Source organism: Excalfactoria chinensis, chromosome 11, assembly GCF_039878825.1.
Source record: "Excalfactoria chinensis isolate bCotChi1 chromosome 11, bCotChi1.hap2, whole genome shotgun sequence".
Classification (NCBI taxonomy): Eukaryota; Metazoa; Chordata; class Aves; order Galliformes; family Phasianidae; genus Excalfactoria; species Excalfactoria chinensis.
The window spans coordinates 8,122,286-8,129,184 of NC_092835.1; positions in this window are offsets into that span (position 1 = coordinate 8,122,286).

The window sequence follows — 6,899 nt, forward strand, 5'->3', positions numbered from 1 at the left end:
CCCCCCTGCGCTCAGCGGAAATGGCGGAGAGAGCCCGCTCCGCCCCCCGGCCCTGCCCGGCACCTGCCCCCGGGGCCGGGCCTGCCCGCCCCGCCCGGAACCTCCCGGCTGGGGAGGGGCAGCACCTGCCCGGGGCCGCCCGGCGCCGCACTGTGCCCTGCCCTGTGCCCTACGCTGTGCCCCGCGGGCGCGGCGCCGACCGCTGCCGCCCCCTGGCTCCGAGCGGCTCCGGGCGGCCCGGCGCTTCGTCTGGTCCTTACCTGTTTTGCATTGGCCATCGCTGAATCCGCACGTATCGAAAATAGCGCTGCCGTCGTTCCGGGTCATTCCAGGTGGTCTTTGCGTTTGCAGGAGAAAAAAAAAAAAAAAAAAAGAATTGCAGGCCTTGCTGCATCCATCCCTCACCGCTGTCACAGGATTTTCAGGTGTACATTAATTCCTCCGGCACTTTTCCCTCGCCCGAGCCTTTTACCATCACAGTATTGCCATTTCCCAACAACACAGGGCGAGATATCTCTGGTGGTATCTTAAATTGTTCTGGGAAAATGAGAAGTCCCTCAAAGGTCCTTTCCTGCAGCAAATATCATGGCAAAGTGGCTGCCACTTACAAGAGCTTTTCCAGATTCTTTCTAACCTTCAGGCTCTGCAGCTGTTTCACACACATGGGATTTCCACAGGTACCCCCGCGTTCAGCATTTGGCTGGAGGAGCTCGCAGGCTGCCTTGAGAAAGCTGTTGTGAGCAATGTAACATTTCTAAACATCCAGTAACCAGTATTTTGATTTATCCTCTGCACTTCCAATCTAAACAGCAGAAAGAGAGAAAAAAGGTGGCACTGCATGAGGCAACTGAAGGTCAAGGGGAGAGATGGCCGACTGATTTAGGAGAAAAGCAAGACCGAGACAGGCCTCAGTGCCATTTTTTTTGTTTGCCTTCTGCAAGTTTCCAAAGAGCTCCATTTTCCCTATAAAGTGGAGGACACAAAGTCTAAATGCATTTAAAATCATCAAAGCACTCCAAGAATGCCGCAAAGTATGAATGCACCAAAAACACTCCGTTCTTCAGGGAGCTAATTGCCTGCATCGTGAGAGCACGGTAAGCATTCTCTTTGTTACAAGTCTCTGCAACCTTATTTGAACACAATTATGGGCCGTGCTGTCAGCGCACTGACGCCGTCACAGACCGCGGTTTCAGACATTCTACCTGTGTGCAGGGCAGCAGTGCTGGCATCACCAGCCATGGCCACGCTGCCCCTTTTGGCACTGTGAAGCGTACAGTGAGCTTCCCCATGCTGTAAGTGGCACAAAGCCAATACCAAGCCATACTGGGGGGTTTTCTGGCATCCTTCTGGATGGGTGGGTGGGCTGGACAGACTTGGCAAGGTCTTGTGAGGTTTCTGCCAACATTTAACAAAGGAATCCTTTACACACATTCTTGCCTGATACGGCACCTTTTCACTCTGCTCCGTAGCACTTGAAGGAAAAAAAAAGTCTATATTTAATACGTAAATAAAAGTATCGATCCAGTAAGAAGGTCAGTGCATTCATCCAAGGCAAATCGCATTGCTTTCAGATAACTTTGTTTTCACAAGTTCACGGGCTTTTCAAACAAAGCCTGCTATTTCACTGCATGCCTGAACACAAGGAAGAAAATGAGGAACTGTGTCAGCGATCGGCACTCAGGATAACATCACAGCATCGAGCTAATAGCCAGGTCACTGTGTTTGTCAGAGGAGACTTCACATCCTGCTACAGTTTGAGTGAAGAGTGGAAACAAGCAAGAACCTGGATGCAGTTCACAGGTGCTGTAATTAAAGACCTGTGTTTCTACAGAACGGTCAAACCAGCTTTGGCAGAATTAACAATCCCCTATCAGAAAGAATCTCCAGGACTGTGGTGATAAACCACAACCAAGTGATAATCTAGGTGTAAAAAACGAGGAGAAGAGGATTTTAAGTATCGCAGATCAGACTGAGCTCAGCTCAGCTATTCATACAGCTTTTAATAAACTTCAGCCTTCAACACATGGCTTTTAATAAACTTGTGAACTCCTCTTGGGTTCATCTCATTAAACATATTTGAATTTCATTTTCAAGACTAACACATGGTTCTATTGCAAGTGACCATAACAACGTAAAACCAGATTTTAGAAGTTGCACTGGTGTAGTTTTAACACACAGAACATTCTAAAGCTGATACACAGAACCTTGTAGATCTGAAAACGCAGTTAAAGTGTGAAAGGAATTAGAAACCTATCAGGAAAGCTACATCTCTGCAAGTACCTGAACAGAGCAGAGAGGTCCTTTAAGAAAACGCTCCAGTATTTCCACATGACCTACTGAAGGGAAGGAGCGCTGGTATGCTGCCAAATTCCAAGAGAGCTGAGCAGTGATTAGAGTTTAACTCAGGCTTCAAGAGGATTTTTTCCCTTGAATTTCTCAATGTAAAGGAATTCTGAAGCACTCTCAACTTTACAGTTAAAAAAAATAATAATAATCTAAAAATATAATAATGAACTTGCTTTAGGGAAACATCTGGTAGTTTTAAGTGCCTTAGTTGAGCAAATTCTCCATTTTCACAGCCTGAGTGTGGCATGCACACATCGATTCTGTGGCCACTGGCAGCATAGGAAGCAGGAAAATAACTGCGCTGAGTTGGTTATAAAATAATGCAACATGCCACATGGATACGACACAAGTTCTGAGATGGGCTTTCAGTAGAAAGACAACTGGATGCAACGGCAGGGAGTCACACAGTCAGTAATCTCTAACCGGCATTGGATGCCCACTGCTGAGCGGGGCTGGGATACCCACCTGACCTCAACCAAGCACAGCTGGAGTACTGCACAGCCTTCCTGGATAAGAACTCTCAACACAAAGCCGCCCCAAGAACTGCATTTCTTAGCTAGGGGTCATAGCAGCCATACAGAGAGAAGTAGTAAGAGAAGCAGACAGGAGAACAGAAGGGAACTAATTTAAAGAACAATGTATAAGTGCTTCTACTGCTTCTTCCATTGAAAACTCTCAAAACATAGTAATAAATGTACTGGGAAGATAGTGCCTGCTTCTCAATCCCAACATTTTGGTTAGGGTAAACGGGTGACTCCACAGCAACACAGCACAGCAAGTGACACTCTTGGCTTTTGTCTGGTTAAGAAACCACAGATGTAGCAACACAAAGTGTGAGCAGGGCTCTCAGACATCTACACTGTTATACTATCACATCATCCTATGCATACTGCAACACCTTCACCCATATTCCAGCGCTCGGCAAAACCACCAGAGCAGCCCTGGAATGCCTTACAGCTCCTGTATATCTGTGTGACCCAATATGAGCACTGTGAGGCAGCTGTAAGGGCTCACAAAGGTGACCAGAGCGCACTGGTGGCTGGAAGTCACCACAGGACCTGTCCCAGGGAGCTCCGTGGGATTGGCTTCACCCTCTGAAGGATAAGAGGGGTAATATCGCTGCTGGAATTTCACCATCAGTAAGTAGAACTTCCCCTTAGGAATAAAAATTAAGACACTACTGGCAAGAAGATCAGTCTTTGCAGGCTGATGAACATTTTACATGCTGTGAACAATGAGCCACTCAGAGAGAACTTTCCTTCTCCTGGATTAGAAATTGACATCTCCTTCAACAGCATCTACTGGCCAGTTCTCTCCCCCCGCCTTCCTCGCCAATGAAGTATTCACTGACTCCTTTCACCTCCAAAAGCCTTCATGGACATCTGCAACCTGCATGTGCCAGAGAGGGATTACGCTGCAGCCACATCTGGGATGAAGGGCAGCAGACTTTCTACACGAGGGAGGTGAAATTAATTTCTATAAAAAACAGAAGCAAAGCCTCATGTTCTTACGAAAAGTGCCAGTGGACTTTTAATGATGCTGGGAACCAGCCAAGGCCGTGGGTTGTATTTCTTCTGAAAGAATTCTGTATAATGAAGCACACTGAAAAATATGCAGGGAGACTGACAGCGATGTTTACTTTATTCATGGCACCACATCTATTCAGGAAACAGAGGGGGGAAAAAAAATCTGAGCTGAGAAAAAAGGTAAGTCTTCTTCCAATAGTACCATAAAAACACACAAGCCCAGAACAGAAGGTCGGGGAACGGCAGTTCCCTCTGACTGCATGGCCATGGCCATGCTGCCCTGTGGTACCTGGAGGTTTTTCAGCAAGAGATGGAGTGTGGAGGATACAGCAGCTCCTTGGAGGGAGAGAGATCATTTCTATTTTTTGAGGAGATGGAAGAAAAATTGTATTAACCCTGTTTTACAAACAGAGTTTTAAAGGTCTCTCAGCAGGCTTTAAATAAAATGTATAAATAAATACGAAGATGAAGTACACTCACTGCATTCTTTCTTTCCATGGATGAAACGGGCCAGCGAAAACAACTGACCTCAACTGTTTTAATACTGTTTGCTGTTACGTAACCAAACCAAGCGGTTCCTTCTGCCTCTGGTGGAGAATTGCAAAGGTTTTAAAAGTTCATTTTTTAGTTATTCTTTGCAATTTGTTTTACCTACGGTTATTGCTTACATCAGCTAACATGACAACAGTTCAAAGAACTTAATTCACTCAACAGCACTTAATTCCTACATGCAACTAAATTTGACATTCAGCAAATATGGCTCTTTCCCTCGCAGTCTTTCTTTCATTAGTTACAAGGTTTTCTACATGCAATGGAAAGTTTGGGCTTTTTTTTTTTTTTTTTTAAACAGGAAAAATAATTTCAGGTCTTCCATCCCTAGCTATAAACTCAAGGCACACTGCCCCAAATCTACGAAGCTGTATAAAGCGGAACTAATAAATCCCAATTCCCCACCGACTTCAGTCTTCCCATCTTCCCACTCATGCCACCCCTCCCAGCAAGCCCAGTGACCTAGCAGCCCCCGAGGGTCCCCCTTTCACACGCAGTAGGCTTAGCTCCTATTTATGTCCCTGAACTACTGCTTGAGCAAAAGAAAGCAAGCGCTCTGCCAGGTTCCATGTGTGCAGACTGACAGATCTGCGCTTGGCCTGTCTCGCCTGCTGACTGGCCAAACTTCCTTGGCAACGCTTCCCTAAGCACAGGAAGTCTTGGATCTGTCTTCTCTACTCATTTTCATGCAACTGGTATTAGCTCAGCGATCTCTGAGATCCTTCTCAACCGAAGTGGCCCAAAAGACTCAAGTTGCTTATAACGAGGGGGTAGAATAGGACAGCGCACAAATGCAAAAGCAAGAGGAAAACTGTGGTCAAAGCGAAATATTTTAAGTATGACAGCATTCTGTTAATAGCTGTGCTGTACTTCTGTTCAGCTGAAAGGTGATCCGGAGAGATTCTGACAGGCTAGCTTTTAAATAGTTCAGATCCTGCCACTTTCACTGGCAACCTCCCAGCCCTTCACAACAGCATCGCAAGGCGTTGCTTGTTTTTAAATCAAAACATCCCAACACAGCCAGTTGAACAGCTGCTAGTTATAGCTGCCTGCTGGCAACCCAGTCTTTTTCTGGGTCACATGTACTTTTACCAGGAAAACAAACTCACATAAAATAACTCAGGTTTATAACATACATGAATGTTGGTATTAATTCAGCAATCTAATACACTTACATATAGGAATGACTAATACATCGTTTCTTTCAAAACTAGCCCACAAAACAGCAGCCAACAATTATTACCAAAAGATACTGTTAGTTGTCAAGTTTTGTCATTCAAGTCACTTTGTACTGCAGTCAAGTGGCCAGTGTCAGAACAAAAACCTGGCTGGGATCTTTCCAAGTAGAACAAGCACAACACGGGGCAAGACAAAGGTTGCAGCCAATCACTCGGAGCAATCTGCGCAAGTTAGAGGGCACTCTGCACTCTAGCTCAAAGTCCAGCGAACAATTACGTGTGGACTTGTTCTGGTCCAAGCCTCAGTACCTGCCTGAATCCATTATCTTTTCAGTAATCATACTCCCTCTTTTCCTGCCATTCATCTCAGTTCTAATCCTGTCACTTCAATCCCTGTCTCAAAGAGAAGTCCTTGTTCTTTTCAATGTCAGTCTGGTAAACTGAGTGTCAGAGACTTAGGATTGCTTGTTTCTTTTCCTATTTCTTCACTGTTTTACTGCAAATTCTTTCAGTGTTTGTGTAAGACCGTTCCTAGAACATCAATGTTATCCCTTTTGGTATATTTTGAATAGCTCTTGAAATTGTTCTAAAGCACTTCTAGAGGGATGACATTTTTAACATGACCATAAAGCAACACTGAGTGCTCAACAAGCACCAACAGCTTCTTTAAGCCTACATTCATAGAGGAAAAATCACTTTTCAAAGGTAGCTTGTGCACGATTCAATCAGCTTCTGCACCCAAATTCAGCTCTCTTGCATGGCCAAAACAACTGCTTTTCATCAGGGTAGGACATTGCTATTTAAGCTTTTGTTCTGAAAGCAAAGAACCAGGGTGTCTTAGTTAAGGCTCAGGAAAAAAAAAAATTAACCCATATTGGGGAAATCATTAGAATTGTAACTGCTACTGAAACTGACATTAATTGACACTGCTTTCATTTGGAATTTTTTTTGCAGTTTGCTCTTTGAAAGGCATTTGGCCTAAAAAATCTGCCACGTGAGAATTATTAAGGGCACATTGCAAGCAAAGAATATACCATCTTATAATGGTGTATAAAGCAGCACTTCTTACAGGCACTGATCCTCAGTCTGCCGCCATCTGGAACACTGCATCTACAGAAACCTTCAGTCAAACATAGTTAATAATTAATTACCAAGGAGAGGAGTCAAAGATCTTTTTCTTCAAATAAAATTTACAACCAGTAATGTTCAATCTGCTACATAAAAGTCTGCAAACAATGGCAGTAGAGACAATTAACTGCTTCTTCATTGACAGCATTATCTTACAGTTTTTATGTATGTA